The sequence below is a fragment of the Neltuma alba genome, unplaced genomic scaffold (genome assembly GCF_004799145.2).
Source record: "Neltuma alba isolate B1F8T4 unplaced genomic scaffold, ASM479914v2 tig00010787_pilon, whole genome shotgun sequence".
In the NCBI taxonomy this organism is placed as follows: domain Eukaryota; kingdom Viridiplantae; phylum Streptophyta; class Magnoliopsida; order Fabales; family Fabaceae; genus Neltuma; species Neltuma alba.
In genome coordinates, this window is record NW_021635604.1 from 102466 (window position 1) to 120170 (window position 17705).

Here is a 17705-nt window from a genome sequence, read left to right on the forward strand (position 1 = left end):
CCCATTTAATATAATATAATTAATATGGATGGTTTAAAAAAATATGAACTGAAGGGAAAAAATAGATTGAAATCTTATGTTTAATATTAAAATAAATTCTTAAATTAACTCTTGTATAATCAGAGGAAATATTAAAATAATAGACTCCATCAAGTGAAAAATGCCAGGTAAGTTGTGCAAGAGGGGAAAAAAACATTTGAGATGTGATTTTAATGGGTAAAGCATAAATGATTTGGTATTCTCAAAGTATTTAAAAATTTCTCCAATAATTCCAATAGCATTTCAACGGTTCAGCCTACCTAGTTTTTAATTTTTTTTAATTTCCCTTAATTAATTTCCTTTTAGATTTCACTTATAAACGTGGGAGAATCACCGTTAAATCTCAAACTGATCACTAAAAATTATTATAACAAGTAAAAAAACTGATTGATCATATGCGCTCCCAAGGTCATGTAAGTGGGCTTCAGGTATAAACCCATTAATTTTATCCCAAGTATCACGGGGCTTTTCTTTTTTGGTTTTTGATAAAACGGGGCAAAAGCCCAAACACTGAAATCAGATATATCCCCATGCAGCCGGCTAGTTAAACAGCTGGACAAAAAAGTCATTTCAAAATTGAAGCCATTTGTTTGAGTTATTGGCTTAGTTTTTTTTTTTTTTTTAAATTTGAAAATTTTGAAATTGACTTTTGTCTTATCCATACAATTTCATGTCAAATTGAATTTTTTTATAAATATATATCAAAATATAGTAAATCATATTCAATTTTATTCACTTTTATTCAATTTCAGTTTGCGAAAATTAATTTGAATAGCAGTCACTTTTATAAACATTAACCCAAACAAGCCCAAGTCACATTCTAATTTTTATTTATTTATTCATGTTCTTTCTATCTCTTTTAAATCCTCTAAAAAAGTACTCATCTGGTCCTAAATGTAAGACTCTTATACTAGTATGTATAAGGGTCTTACATTTATAATCGGAGGAGTAGTTTCAAAAAATACTCATTCTTATTTAAACAATCTATTTTATTAAAATAAAAATAATAGTTACTTTTCGAGTAATGAAAAAAAAGAATTAATTGTGTACTTAGAATTAGAAATTAAACTGAAAAGGACTTTTAATAATCTCTTTTACTTTCATTTTTTTCATTTATAAATACCCAGACAAAATATGATCGTCAGTACGTCACAAAGGAACCAGATGTTCCGGAAATCAATGACACATCTTCTCTCTGTCTCCCGCTATAAAGCAAGCTCTCACCCTCCTTCCCCTATTCCTTAATGTCTTCTTCCTTACCATCCTCCCTACCTCACCGTTCCTTCCATTAGCGTCATGGGCGAGGACAGCATCATCTAGAAGCAGAACCGCCAAAGCCATTGTATCAGGATATGTGGACATACTCTGCTTCTTCGTGGACTCTCCCTTCTTCCATTGTTGCCGAGGATTCCATCAAGAATTTTTTTTTTTAAAGAAAAAAACTGCAATTGCGGCACTGCCGTTGACCTAAGCTTCCATAGTGTCGTCGCTTAGCTCAAAATCAAGGGTAAACAGTGACAAGAGTATCGTTTGGTAAATTACTGTGTCGTTGAAATTGGTTATGCTTCCTTGTTTCTGAGCTTCTTAGCGAACTTAATGATCTTGGTATATTGAATTTCTTAGATAGGTTATGGCAGTGTAAGTCTTCGATTGCTATTTGCAGTGAATCCTTGTATATTAACTAGCTCTGTTTCGCATGAATATAATTTAGGGACAGGCACCATAGCAGAATTTAACCAGATATATCATTTGGTTTGCTTTGCTTTTATATTTGGATTTGAATGGTATAAATTACTAGTTCAAATAGCCGGTCATTACCGTTCTTATTTGCATGTCAAATAATGATTGCCAAGAATAAAGAGTTGATTGGATAGTGAGCCTTGTTTTTTTGTTGGCACCAAGTCTTGTGCAGGAGGATGATTGATCTATTTCTCAATAAGATTATTTCCAAAGTTGCCTTTTATATGAGCTAATATGTGCTTTATGTAGTTCAAAATAAGTGGACAGTATCATTTTTCTGCAGATGAAAGACCAACACATGATTCAACAAAACGGGGGCAAAATGGAAACCCAATAGGATTCAAATAGACGAAAGTAGAAACCAAAGCAGTAAATCGTAAGTTGAAGTTGCTTGGGAGGACCTAGCGGGTTTATTTTCCGGTAGGAACCTTCTTTTTTAAATTATAACATAGTTCAGCATATCCACACATCTGAAAACAGTCACTCTAACACTACCTCTCACTATCTGATTAACACACAACACACTGGATTGGTAACATTGAAATCTACAGAGCCATTTTTGCATGTTGAGGGATTATGATAGGACTTCTCACTTTGTGCTTGCCATCTGTCCATGTCAACTCTCCAAATGAAGGCTCTGAAGTTTTGACTGAACATGTTGCTTGAAAAATAACCTGATAGCTCTTCTTTTGGTTTGTCCCCCTGAAATGTCAAAGTTGTTGGAAGAACAACAACTTCAACTCCTGATGGGGCTTTGACATTTACAGTATATGTTCTTGGAGGCCCAACATTTGTTACTATACGAGTAACATTTATAGGTTTCACACTCAAAAAAGGCAATGTGATAGAAGGGTAGTTGAAATCTTCTAGTCTGTAAGACCTTGGACACTTGTATGGCTTATTATTATTAATGGATTCAACTATTCTTTCCTCATAAGCTGAGGCACATAACAAGTTTAGGTAATCAGAAGCCTTCAAACCATAAACAAGTCCCGGGTCCATTGCAAGGTTCGGTTTTATGTGTCCTGAACCATAATAAAATGGAGTTGCTACTTCATCATCAACTTCATCTAGAATTGGCCCATTGGCGTTATCCTGGGTGGTTACTGGATGAGCATAGATTTTAGAAATGCTTCAATTAGTAAGGAAACAAAAGAAGGAAACTGTAAACACATAACAAGAGCACTTCGTGTATGTCATACCTGTGGTCATAATTGCTGATTTGATAGCAGCTGGACTCCATCAAAGATGGTGATTTTTGAGAATGCCAGCAATGCCGGCAACATGAGGACATGCCATGGAGTTTCCTGATAGAATGTTATAGTCAAAGCGACGTACACCTAAATCTAGGTTGGTGGGACTTGCCCCTGATGAGAACAGCAATTATATCCCGACCTGGTACAGTTACATCAGGCTAAAATTGGGAAAAAAATTTGTTAGGAATCACAGAAACTCAGGATCCATGTAGTTGATTTGGGGAAATTAGATGGTTTGAGAATGGATAACCTTGAGGATTGATGGCAGAATCAAGTTGGGTCCTTTGGATGAGAATGCTGAAACTTTTGGAGCTGGCTTTACTGGGATAAATGTTTTTGCGTTATTCAAGAATGCAGTAAGGTTCCTGCAATGTATGTGTAAATGTAACCCTGTTATCACAAATAATTTCAGAAGAATTTCAAAAGGATTAGTAAATGAGAAAGATGCATGATAATTACTTGACATCAAAAGGATTTTGTCCTGCTGGGATATATTTTTATTCTTTTTTGGATGTTGATATGTTGGAACATGGGAAGTATCTATAACTCGAGCATCAGCTGTAGCTGTATTCAATTCCTTATCATTCTGCAGAATCATTTTCAAAGCACCTACACGCTTTGCCTCTTGTCCCTTGTCCACAGGCCTTAGGCTCCTTCCTCTCCGGCATACCAATATACTGCCTCTTACTCTGTTTTGATCAAGTGTTCCAGGTTTGCAATGATCCCTGCAATAGGAGCCAAAATGTTTTTACTCATACTGACATATAAACATATGATAGTTCAACACACTCAAAAATCTATTCAAGAACGGGTAATTTTGTTCTTACGCATCGTCAAATGTCACATTAGGAAGCCTAGCATTACCAGCAATTAGCACAGGAACTAACTGTCGTGATGTTGAGTTGGCAAGACTCCCCTGATTGTCCAAGTTATTAAAAACAATCAATCAAAAGCATAATATCACACTGGTGTATTGTTGTCTTGTTGAGAAATGAGCTGAACTGGTAATAGCTTATTAATAGTGCTGCTTATATATACACACATATATGCTGATATTGATATCGATGTTATAGGCAAATACCTTCATGAGTTGGCCATTACTGAGAGTAATATTATTGCTGAAGTCTCTGTCAATAGAGCCAGAAGCAATAGTGAAGATCCAAGGTGCCACATTGGACACAGTTTGAAGCTCAGGTCCATCATTACCAGCAGAGGCAACAACTAGAACACCTCTTGAAACTGCATGAAAGGATCCAATGGAGATCCCATTGGTCAACATGTCGTTGACATTTGGGACGGCGCTCCTGCCGATCGAGACAGAGAGCACATCGACACCATCTTGGATGGCTTCATCAAAAGCTTTAATCAAGTCTTCATCAGTGCACTCTTCAGGATGACGACGGCCCGGCATACTTTGTACACTGCAAGACGAGCTTTTGGAGATCCTCCTTTTGCAGTGCCGTTGCCATTTCGAAGAACGCTGACATCTCTCACAAAGTCGCCGCCGGCCGTTGACTAAGTATGGGTTCCATGGCCAACAGTGTCACGGGCACTGATTCCAGTTGATGAGCTAAGGGGTCCGTTTTTTGTTTCGTAGCCTTGAAAGAAGGATTTTGCTTCTATTATCTTCCTGTTTTATCATGTTACATAGATCATGAGCATGTGTATGGATATAGAGATTTTCTTCTTGCTCGATTTTGGAATGTGTGTCTATAAATAAGTTAATGGGTAGTATTTTAATTGGAGAAAGTTAAATTGAAAAATAGTGAAATGTTTGTGACTTTGTGTCGGAGGAATTTTGATTTTTTAAATAATTTTAGTAAAACTGAAACAAAATAATATAATTTAAAAGTAACAGCAGAAAATTTTTTTGGCCGAAAAAGTAGCGACAGAAATTTTAAATGTGAAAAAATTGGCTTACCGCATGTGTGCTTAAATTAAAATAAATTTGATTGACTTGACAGTGATTGAAACTCATGAAAAATGGCTGTATCCACACACACAAGAACAATTAGGGTTGGCATATACTGTGTTTATATAATTAAAGACGAAATAGTATAAATTAATTGCACATTGAACTAAGAGGTATTGCCTTTAGTGGAAGAGGCTTTGATTACTTAAACAGTGGTTTCGAATTTGAGCCTATGTAGATTCATAATTGAGCCTGATAATGTTTGAATCTGATTCAATCAGATAATGATATAAAAAATTGTAGATCGGGCCTAGATTTTGATATATATATATATATATATATATATATAATCTAAGATGATTTGCTGATGTAGATGGCTCTAAGAGACACATATGATGTGGGGGTAAAATTGAAAATTTCATAGAATATGAGGGGCTAAAATTAATATTAAAATTGTTTTACAAACAAAATAAAGAAATGTATAAAAATAGTTGGAAGTTGTGAGCCCATGGTAGTCCATGTGCTCCCCATTGATACGAACCAAGTGTGAATTGTTCAATTCTTCGTTACTTCCTGTATGTCATATGTTATATTTAAACACACACACACACAACTATATATATATATTATATTCTTTTGTTTTGGTAGGTAAATTAGATATATTATGCTACCTCCGGTCCTAATTATAAGAGCCAGTTGATTAATTTGAAGAGATTAAGGAAGTAAGTTGAGTGAGTTATTTGTCCTAAATAGATATTGTTTTTCCTAAAATATTCTTGCTAATCAAATGTATTGACTAAAACTATTATTGTTAGAAGGGCTACTTTGAAAAAAAATATATAAATATGAGAGACAAAGTGAATTGGGGTCTTATATTTATGACCAAAATAAAAGTCAAACAGAGTCTTATATTAAGGACCGGAGGTAGTATTTCAACATTTGATAGATGGTGAGACATCGATATCGCAGTTTTTTGCACACATTGCCATATCACAAGTTCTTACTCACTAGCAGTTGACGAATTGTCCATTTCCTTGTCGCTATAATTTTGGTTATGAAATTAATAAGCTTTTCAAAGAAAGCATTCAAATTAAATTGACAAAATAAATAGATAAATAAATAAATAAAAATGGAACCTGTTGCAAAGAGTTCTATTTGAAATGCAGAGAAGCTGAACAGCTCACATTTGGATCCGTCGCGCCACTTCTTTGGTATGGGTCCGCATGCATTGTCTCGGAAGCTTTTCGATTCTGGCCAAACACCTGAATAAGTGGGTAATAAATATATAAGATAAAAATTACGTAAATTAAAATGTTAGTTCAAATTAGTTAAATATAATAAACATATAAGAAATGTAATTTTTTTTTTCAAAGATATCCTTATTCATGAAGATGGTGAGTCATGAGTGAGAGACAGAATAAGTGGGGAAAGAGTGAGAGATACTTAGCGGAATTTGTTGGGCATAAAAATAAAAAAAGTATATTAAATTTTCAAACAAACAAAAAATATTGCTTGTGAGGGTGTTTATATTAGCTGTTTAAAAGTGACTTTACAGGTAAACATGCGGGAGGATATGAGAGGAATTTTATCTAACGCTGTTCTCAGGCTACCAACCAACCCTGTATATAAGATCCACTCTATTGAGAGAATCGGCATACAACACAAATTAACTCACATGTGCTCTAATAGGACAATCAAAAGCTTATGGCAGAATATATACAGACATTTATTGATATATAGAAGGAATTATATTACCAGTATCAATGCTGCCAATGATGACATTCTGACCAAAATTGCCCCTCACCCACGCAGAGTCCAATCTAACTCTTCCATTCCTCTCCTGCCCAAGAAAGTCCCATGACCTGGGCACTTTTCTTGATGTAAAAAAGCAAGCATTTTAGAGAGAGAGAGGAGAGAGTCCAAGCTTTCAAAGTTTTCAAAGTTTCAAAGTTTTCATAATGGAAGATGATAGGGGTCCTCATAAACTCCCACCAGATCGCCCCCAGGGTGATATGGTGGAGTTGTTGGATTCCCCAAGAACCATTCCGAGTACTCTAGATAATGTAGGAACTGTGGTTCCGTCGACATTCCCTGAACTAATGAAAAAACCCATTGAGACGGGAGAAGGAAAAGAAGAGAGAGGAAAACTCCAAAGAGTTAAAGGACAATACACAGGAGAAATTTCGCTAGCAGCAAGAGAGGAAGATTGGATGATGGATCACGACATGGAAACGGGTAGCCAAAGGGAACAGCCTCTTTCATATAGGGAAGCCTTAAAGCCCAAGTCAGCGACAGACGAGAATGTAAGGGAGAAGAGATGTGATGAGGACTGGGATGGAAGCTTATTGCTCAACAACAATGAGGAGATCTCAGATGGTGTGACGATAACAGACTCTGACATGGGGCCAAGGATTGACTTCTCCGAAAAAGAAAGGAGACGACTCGAAAAGAGATGGGATAATACCCTGATAATAAAACTCCTTAGAGGGACAATCGGTTTCATGCAAATGAGAAGAAAAGCAAAGCTGATGTGGGGCAAATCGGGAAACGTGGAAATTAACGACATAGGCAACGGGTTCATGACAGTTACATTCCAGAGCCGAGACGATTATTTCTTTGCTCTAGAGGGAGGACCTTGGCTGATCCAGAATCATTACCTAACTGTGCAGACGTGGAAGAGAAACTTCAATCCCTGGAATGAAAAAATCCAGAAACTAGCTATATGGGTCAGGCTCCCAGGACTGCCGGGTGATTACTATGATAAGAAGTTCTTCTATAACCTTGGGAACAGAATCGGTACCGCCATTAAAGTAGACGAGATGACCCTCACAAGAGCCAGAACCATGTATGCTCGATTGTGTGTGGAAATCGACCTGAACGCACCTTTACTCCCCTCGTACTTCATGGATGGTAATTGGTTGAAAATTGAATATGAAGGCTTGCACATGATCTGTTTTCAGTGCGGGAAATTTGGTCATAACACAGAAAGATGCCCGTCAAAAATCTCTACCCAGAACCCAGAAGCGACTAAAACAGCACCGGCAAAAGACTAGACCGCTAAAGAGGCAGAGGTTATTCGGCCACCGCAGGATAAAACTCCGGCAAGCCCGTTTGGAGAGTGGATGGTTGCACAAGATTCGAGAAAAGGACGAAGGGCCATCCGCGAAGATAGTAGGTCGGCCGAAGGACAAGGAAGGGCTGACAGGAACGAAAGAGTAGCTGGGCAAGCTTCGAGATTTGCTATATTGGAGGTTGAGGATGACAAGACGGATGATGGAAGAGGAATTGAAGGTGACAACCGTGACAGGGCTGATACCACCAACGAGACCCAGGCTAGGGAACTTAACAAGAGAGAAAAGACACAGTTAAAGAAGAAAAGTACTGAAGGGAAAAAGGAATCAGAAGCAAAGGAATTGAAAGGAAAGGGACAATCTAAAGGGAATAGGAAAAAGGAGACTGTAGGGGGATGGGAAGCAGGGCAGCCTCGGGACCTGAAAAGAGAACAGAACACAAGAAACTCCTATAAAAAAGATGACGTAGCGGGGGAAAAAGAGGAAAATATTAGGGCTGTTAGTGTCGTGGGTATGGGCCAGAATAGTGGGAGACATAATGGGCCAAAAGGGGATGGTAATAGTGACAGTGGGGGGGTAATGCAGCGAGGGCCCAGAGAGAGCCAACAAGGTCCTAAAATCAGTAAAAAATCTGATAATTCTAATGGACCAGGGGGAACCCAAGCCTCAGAAGATATGGATCTTGAAGAAGGAAACCCGCCTGATCCGGGAGACAGAGGAGAATCTTTGGGCCTAGGGGAAGCAGAGGCGCAATTGAGAGCCCAGGGTCAGATAACCCCAAGGAGTATAGAGGAGCATCAATGTTCCAGTATGGAAGATTAAGAAGCGTACGTGGACCTCTCCATATCTTCTTTATCTTATTAATGATTGTAGTTTGGAATGTTAGAGGAGCAGCCGGAAAGGAATTCGGATGTGCTCTTAGAGACATGAAAAATAGATTGAAGCCTACCGTTGTTGTATTACTAGAAACACGGTGCAGCGGAGAAACAGCCCAGAGAGTTATCAAAAGACTGGGGTTCAAAAATCAAAAAATTAGTGAAGCTACAGGGATGTCCGGAGGGATTTGGATTTTGTGGAATGATGATAAAATCGAAATCTCTATTTTAGAAAGCAATAAACAATACCTACATGGAGTAGTAACAGGTTTGGGGCAAAGCAGGTGGGCTTTCACAGCCGTCTATGCAAGCCCAAGAGAGATGGAAAGAAGAGAATTATGGGAAAATTTAGAAGGTGTAGCGCAATGTACTAAACTCCCTTGGCTTCTTGCGGGAGATTTTAATGACATTAAAGATGGCAGTGAGCAGAGAGGAGGGAGTAATCCTAATGATAGAAAATGCAGGAGATTCCTTAACAATATTAACCGTTGTAGGCTGATCGATTTGGGCTCAGAAGGGCCTAGATACACCTGGCGAGGTCCAGTCACGAAGTTTGGGGGAAGACTTTATAAGAAACTAGACCGAGCACTCTGCAACCAAAATTGGAGAAACTCTTTCGGTGAAGCTAGGGTAAGAGTGGGGCCAAGAGTGCAATCTGATCACCATCCTTTATTCATCTATTTAACAGGCCCCCAGAACAACAGGTCCAAACGTCCATTCAGATTTGAAGCCATGTGGCTCACTCACAAAGAATTCAAACCGTCTATCCAAGATATATGGAAGAATGAGATGGAGATACCAAAGGATTTGAAAGGGCTAGAGGAGTTTCTGAAGGAGTGGAATGTCAAGGTCTTTGGCCATGTTAAGGAAAAAAAGAAAGAAATCCTAAGAAGGATAACGGGCATACAGAAAGTTTCTGCTGACCATAATAACCGATTCCTGGAGGAACTTGAGGCAAATCTCCAAAAGGAGCTACAGGAAATCTTGAAGCAAGAGGAGATCTTGTGGTTCCAAAAAGCTAGAACTAAATGGCTAAATGATGGGGACAAGAACACAACCTTCTATCACTCAAAGACCAATGTGAAAAGAAGAAGGACGAGAGTTTCAGTCTTGAAAGATGAACAGAATGAAAGAATAGAGGGGAAGGAGGAGGTAGGCAAGCTGATCAACAGGTACTTTCAAGACTTGTTTGAAGAGGAAGTGACGGATAGAAAGTGGGTCAAAACGATGCATAGTTGGCCAGAAGTTAAACAAGAAGAATGGGATAGGATTGGAAGTGTGTTAAGTAACGAAGAAATCAAACAAGCCATGTTTTCCATTGGCGGCTTGAAAGCTCCCGGTTCAGATGGGTTCCCGGCAATATTCTATCAGAAGTGTTGGGATATAATGGGTGAAAGTGTGTGTAGAGCAGTGAAGAACATGTGGACTGATCCAAAGAATATGAAAGCTGTCAACTCTACCTTGATCACTTTAATTCCCAAGGTTGACAATCCGGAGAGAGTAAACCAGCTAAGACCTATCTCACTCTGTAATGTCATCTACAAATGTGTCTCCAAAATTCTGGTGCAAAGATTGAAGGGTATCATGCCAACTGTGGTGTCCCCCTATCAAGTTAGCTTTGTCCCAGGAAGAATTATCCATGATAATATCATCATTGTTAATGAGATGATTCAATCCATGAGAAGGAAAAAAGGAAAGAAAGGTTATATGGCAATCAAAGTCGATCTTGAAAAGGCCTACGATAGGATGAATTGGAATTTTATTAGTAAAATATTGGAGGAGATGGAATGTCCGGAGGAAACAAAGGAAAGAGTTCTGGGTTGTGTTCTGACCGACATTACAAATATTCTATGGCATGGCGAGAAATTAGAAGGCTTTCAGCCCACACGGGGAATTAGACAGGGCGATCCCATTTCTCCTTATCTATTTGTACTCGGAATGGAAAAACTTACCCATATGATCCTAGATAGAGAGAGAGTGAAACAGTGGAGAGGTTTGAGAGTAGGCAAAGCAGGACCCATTATAACTCATATGATGTTTGCTGACGATCTTGTTCTTTTTGCAGAGGCGAGTCTTTCTCAAATTGACAATATCTTAAATTGTTTACAGGAGTTTGGGGAAATATCAGGACACAAGATTAGTCAAGAGAAAACAGTGATCTATTTCTCACCAAATGCTCCGGTGCACTCAAGGAGGGCAATTTGTTCCAGAAGCAATTTTAAGGAGGTTGCTGAGCTCGGTAGATACCTGGGGGCAAATATCTCTCACCAAAGGAAAAGACGGACCCGCTATTCAGGCATGCTGGATAAACTCAAACAGAAATTGGGTGGATGGAAGGCCTCTAGTCTCTCAATGGCAGGAAGAATCACTCTGGTCAAAGCAGTTACTAGCTCCATGGCAATTTATCCCATGCAACATGATAAACTGCCAAAGGGAGCAATAGAGGAGATGGAAAAAGCGCAGAGGAGGTTTATATGGGGGGAAGAAGGAAACAAGCACTCATGGCATGCGATTGGATGGGAGACGCTGTGTAGAGAGAAATCTCAAGGAGGGATGGGAATTAAGTCAATGATAGAAATGAATGATGCCTTCATACATAAGCTGTTATGGAGACTAAATACCGAACCCAACGCATTGTGGGTTAAGGTGTTGCTCGGTAAATATGGAAGAGGGTCAAGTACTAGAGACAGACCTATAACAAAAGCCACGGACTCAAGACTCTGGAAAGAAATGGCTAGAGCTTGGGATAGCTTCCAAATAAATGTGTCTGAGGCCAGAAGTCCGAACCAGCAAGATACAAAGGGTCTGAAATGGAGGTTAACTAGCAATGGGGTTTTCACTACCTCGAGTGCGTATCTAAATCTAAAAGGTATGCAAAACTCAACATATGGAAAACACTGGAAGTTGATATGGAAATTATGCTTACCAGAGAGGGTGCGTGTCTTTATCTGGAGAGTCCTTCACAAAAAACTCCCCACGAAGGATGTCACAAGTAAATGGGACGGAAGCCAAGGTTGGTGTGAATTATGCAACCGCGCCAAGGAGAATCACCAGCATGCCCTGAGAGATTGCCTTTTTGCCACTTCTATCTGGAGGAAAATAGTACCTTGGCAAGCAAGACCCAAGTTCTTCGGTCAGGATTGGAAGGACTGGGTAATAGGGAATATTCTAGACAAGCGACGAGTCTCAGAAAATTTCAATTGGAATGAACTATTTGCAATGGGAATTTGGCAAATATGGAACTGGAGGAATCTTCTGATACATGATGAGGAGTTTGAGTTCCCGTCGAACCCGGAAAAAGTTATTTACAACGCTTTGCAGTACTACCATCACAGGTGGGGGGAGATGCTAATAGAGAGGGTCATAGAAAGAGATAGGAATATCAAGTGGAGAGCACCTGAAAAGGGGTGGTGTAAGTTGAACACAGATGCGACTGGTCCGGAACAGGGCACGAACGGATGTGGAGGTGTAATTAGAGGGGACTGTGGCGAATGGTTGGGAGGATTCACGATGAAAATCAGACAAACCAGTACTACTAACGCTGAAGCCAGAAGCTTATTGGTAGGACTACAAGAATGCTGGAACCTGGGGTTTAAGAAAGTCGAGGTGGAATGTGATGCCAGCCAGGTAGTTGAGGCCATCAACAGTGACAAACCCTGCAACGGAAGTCTATGGCTCTTTACTATGATACGCAATATGTTACAGAAAGATTGGCAAGTGAAGGTTAATCATATCTACAGAGAAGGAAACGGTTGTGCAGATTGCCTGGCAACGATAAGTCTGGAACAAGTTGAACAGTGGGTTAGATGGTCGGCTCCCCCGAGTATGCTAGAGAAAATGCTCAAGGAAGAAGCCGCTGGAGTCTTGTAGTTGTTTGTTTCCCTTAGTTGTTTATTTTGTTTGGGCTTAGCCCCTTTTCTCACCTAAAAAAAAAAAAAAAAGAAAGTCCCATGACCTGGTTGTGTGCAGCTTATGTGATTGGCTCAAGAACACCGACACCACTTTTGGATTTTCTGCATATATATCATTTTCCCAACCCATTTCTTTATCATCTCACACAACTCAATCCCCATGTTCCAGATCCACTTTCATAATAAGGACAGATCTGAACCACTCTCTCTGTAAAAGATGACGAGGATGACGATTCATATGAAGTTCAAAAAAAAGATTCTTACTTTTGAGCTCTTGTGCCTCTTCGTCTTCGAGTAATGCAGCAAAGCCATTGATGTGCTTGTTGTAAGAGTAAAACATAGCTTCTTTGGCCTTCTCATGGCTGCCAAACACAACAATATATATATATATATATATGAACATTAATCACGAAGACAATGTTGAGATTGAACAGAACAGACAGTACCTTCCCAGAACAGAAGCGAGCAAATCATGATGGGAGTTTGTAGCAGCGTCCATATCAGCAGAAGAAGGTCGGGGGCCATGAGAATGTGATCCCAGGTATACAACGTACGACTGCAATTAGTGGTGAAATTAATGAAGGTTGTTAATATATATATATATATATATATATATATATAACACTGATCACACACACTTGCCTTTTTAATGGCATACACAGGTTGCTGAAGCTGTGTAATGAAGGAGAAGCAAAGCAGAAAGGTTGAGAGAAGAAGCTGCAACATTGTTGAGAAGTAGATAGTGATGAACCAGACTGGCGAGTCTGCTTCTTCTTCCTGGCTATATATATATATATATCTATATATCCCTTAAATCATTACATCCTGGTAGTGAAATCCTGGATTATTGTTGGGATGAATGAGTTGTATTCATATCAGATATACTTCATATATAGATCGTGTAGCTTTGTTCTCTCCTCCAACTCAGAAAGGACAAGTCATTTTAAATAGGTCAAGTCAATTTTCTGCTAATTTTAGTTTGAAATATAAACACCATTAATCATGGGGGTTTAGATTGTAAAGAAGACGAACCAATAATATTCAAATTTCTGCTGATTAACAAGAGATTGGTGTGGCTCATTGTGTTCCAAAACGAAATTTCTGCTAAAAAGAATACCTGTATGCAAACATTTTGTGTGTGTGTAAAACTTGTGTCCATATTATTAAATACTCATTTTTCATAAATATCCTTATTTATCACTAACTCCTCCTTTTTTAGAAGCAATAGGCAAAGAATGAATTATTATTAGTTATTAATGAATAAACTAGGAAAAAAATCAATTCGAAAGACTAGCTTAACCAATTTTTTCCATGTGTGATGCTAATAATTATAACTTAAATTTATGTAGAGGATTAAAATTTATAATATGCAATGTGGTTCACAAGTCAAACGTGATGACTAATGTATCAAATTTTATAAGTCCACCTAGTTTGAACGACAAGAAGAAATATGGACGCTTTGGAAAAATAAAATTTGATAAAACAATATTGTTATTTTTTTTATTTGATTTAAAAGGTTCTTGTTAAACATGATGTTTCAAAAGTATTTAATACAATCTTCATATAAATTAATCAACATGTGGTTGTTGGAAAGTGACACTTAATATTCTTTTTCTAATGTAACCAAGAAAATGGTGCGAGTGATTTTACTTTTGATTCCTATGCTTCATTATTCTATTTGTCATCATAATAATTCAAATGCGTTCCTCATGCAATGGTAGAAAACAGGGTTATTGGGCTTATCTTCTTTTAGATTTGTGTATACTATTTTATTTGAAAATTTAAGTAAAATGCTTTCTTAGAAATGGGAAAATTGGGAAAATTTTCTTGTTAAAAATTTTATTGGTGATAATGTTGAGTAGGACCTGATAAATTTTCATAATAAAAAAGTATCAATTTCGATGCTCATCAAATTGATGAGTACCATGATACTAATTGAATCTCAACAGTTTAAATTTAATATGGATGGCTGAGATTTATCTTTTGTATATTTTTTAAAAAATTTTCTTTTAATAGATAGATAATCTAAAATAAATGTAATTTTTTATTTAAAAATTATTAGTTAAAAAATTTAAATCCAAACCATTACAAAATGCTACAAATATCGAAACTGGTTCCCAAAATGCTCGTACTTTGGTTAAATATATTCATTATCCGTTAAATAGGATTAAAAATTCGCCTTATGAAATAAAAATACCTATAAAATATGCATTAGATATTAGATAATTCTTAAAAGAAATGAGACCTATACACGTGACCTATGCATCATTTATTTTGGTTTCGCGAAAATCTGCTTCTTTCACGAGGGAATCATAATCTATTATATTACAACTCGAGAGAATCTTATGATTATTTTTATTAGATTTTATATTTCGTTAAGATTGATTATTTTTTTGGTTATGCCAACCAATTTTCCATATTGGTCCAGAGCAATGAATTTTTTTTGTAAATTATATTAATCTCACTAATTTAAGTATTAGACCATGTGAGTGTGCAATATTCATAAAATAAGGGTAGGCTTTTTCAAAATATTTATTATAAGAGTCAAATTTAAATCTTTGTTGTGTTGACGTAAATTAACTGCAAAAAGAAATTAGAAAAGGGGGGTTGGAATGTGCGTAGTGATCTTGTCATGGAAGATAAGAGCTGAATCTTTATTTTTTTTTAATTATAGAAATTGAATGCAATTTTCCCTTTATAAATGACTGTGTAGACAATGTAATCTAGATTAGATTTTCAAAGGAAAAATAACATTAGCATTTTCCTAAACAAATATACGTAACCAATATTATTTTATTGAAAATCATATTCTTTTATGTATTAATGAAAAAAGGGGGTTTTGAGTAATTAATCATTGCTGCTAAAGCATTCCCACTAGAAAAGGCATGTTTTCATTATTTATATTATTTTTTCCCCAACTTGTGCCAGCCAATTCAATTAAGATAACCTATAATTAATTCCTCATTACCAATGGAATTATTATAATCTAAAAAAATACCGTCTAACTAATACATTATATACATATGAGAAAGGGTGATGAAAAGTGAAAACTAGATTGGTGATTAACCCAATTGAACTAGTAATTGAAAGGTCAATTGGTAATTGAGAAATCAAATCATAATTAAAATATAGAAAAAATTTACCCATAATCTTTAAAAGAGCAAACTTTAAAGAAAAAAGTATAATCATAAATAAACAAAAATTCATATATAAATCACATATAATTTAGCAAAATTTTTTTAATTAAAGTATAAATCCAAAGGACCATTATTTTTTTATTTGTTTCTTTTGAACTCAAAATACCATCACCTTAGGCTCAATACGAGGGGGAAAAAAATGTAAAATACAATTTACTTATTCAAAACTTTTGGTATGACCGATAAATCCAAGTTAAGTTTTAATCTGATACATGGCATTAAAGAATTTCATAAGCCCTGTTTGTTTCTGTTTTTTTATTTTTTCAAAAATATTTATAAAATCATTTTTTAAAACAAGTTTTGAAAACAAAAAAAAATCTATTTAGATAATTGCTGTAAAAAAAAAATTGAAAACAAGCATATTGAGATCGGTGGGTGAAACTTCAATGAAAACTTATATAAAGTGTGTTTGGATTGGCAGCTGGAGTAGTAACTTTCATCCAATTTGAATTTTACAAAATTCATATTAGATAAAAATCAAATAATATAATGTGATTTATATTTGAATTGGATTTTGTAAAAAAATCAGTTTGAGAAACTAAAACTTGTTTAGATGATTAATGAAAAAATTAGTTTATATATAAAATGAACAAAAAGGATATAATTTGATTAAGTAACACTACTTCCAGTCCTTAATATAAGAGTTAGTTTGATATTAAATTTGATTACAAATATAAAAGAACAACTATTTATTATAAATAGCTGATTTAACTAAATTTTTTAGTCTTCATAAATTAATTAACTAGCTCTTATATTAAAAATTGGAGGTTATGTACATTTAATATTAAACTTATATAACGTGACAATGGTAAAAAAAAAATATTAAAAATAAAGAAATTAATTTATTAATCATTGTTTGCCATTTGAATCGTACATTTTGGTATCATCACGTGAATACAAACATACCCGTACTCAATTGCCGGTGAGCTGTAAAGCGTACCGCCTTATTTTGTTCTCTGCTTTCCTTCTCAGTATCAGCCAGGGCCAAGCACATGTCCTAATGATAAATATAATCCTTTTTCTACAGGTCATTGTACTATTAATATGAACAAAAATTAAAAAATGGAAGAAAATTACCATCGTTTTTTTGTAGCAAAAAAATTTAAATCCATGCATGCTGTTTACTATTTTAGAATGGGATCTCTCTCTCTCTCTCTCTCTCTCTCTCTCTCTCTCTCTCTCTCTTTTAGTTTTATCATTAAATTAGGTTTTCTTTTGAACAAATGCCATGTTTAAATCGATTTAAAAAGAACGGGGGTCACACCAAGTCTTCCATAAACGTGACATGAAACCTTTTCACTCAAGAATACGGAAGATTACCATAGGAAGCAATTTTTTAAGACAAGAATACCCCTGTGACTCTTCCAAATTTATCGATTAATGCCATAGGGGTAGTTACGCCTTTTCTCATTTTCTGCTTTCTTCTTACTTTTGCATTCGGTCATGCCTAACGAGCTCCGCTAATCATTCTCCGTTTCTTCCTTTTCATACCAAAGAAAACATGGGCTTCCTTTTACTTGTCATGATTTGATACAGAAAATACAATTTTATTTTATTTTCTTTTGTTTCATTTTTGAAGTTACAAAAAGAGGATGTCATATCGAAAGATAATTGCTCCCACTAGTCCCAAATACAAAATCTAAGTTGGGATGTATGCTTTGATCTTAAATAGAAGACCGTAGTCCGTTTTGTCTATAAAATTTA

At 36.3% G+C, this 17705-nt stretch overlaps 1 pseudogene; it reads right to left on the minus strand.

Annotated features, from left to right (window-relative positions):
- Positions 1-2280: 2280 nt before the first annotated feature.
- On the minus strand, positions 2281-16995 carry LOC114759070 (subtilisin-like protease Glyma18g48580; annotated as a pseudogene).
- Between the last annotated feature and the right edge of the window lie 710 nt (positions 16996-17705).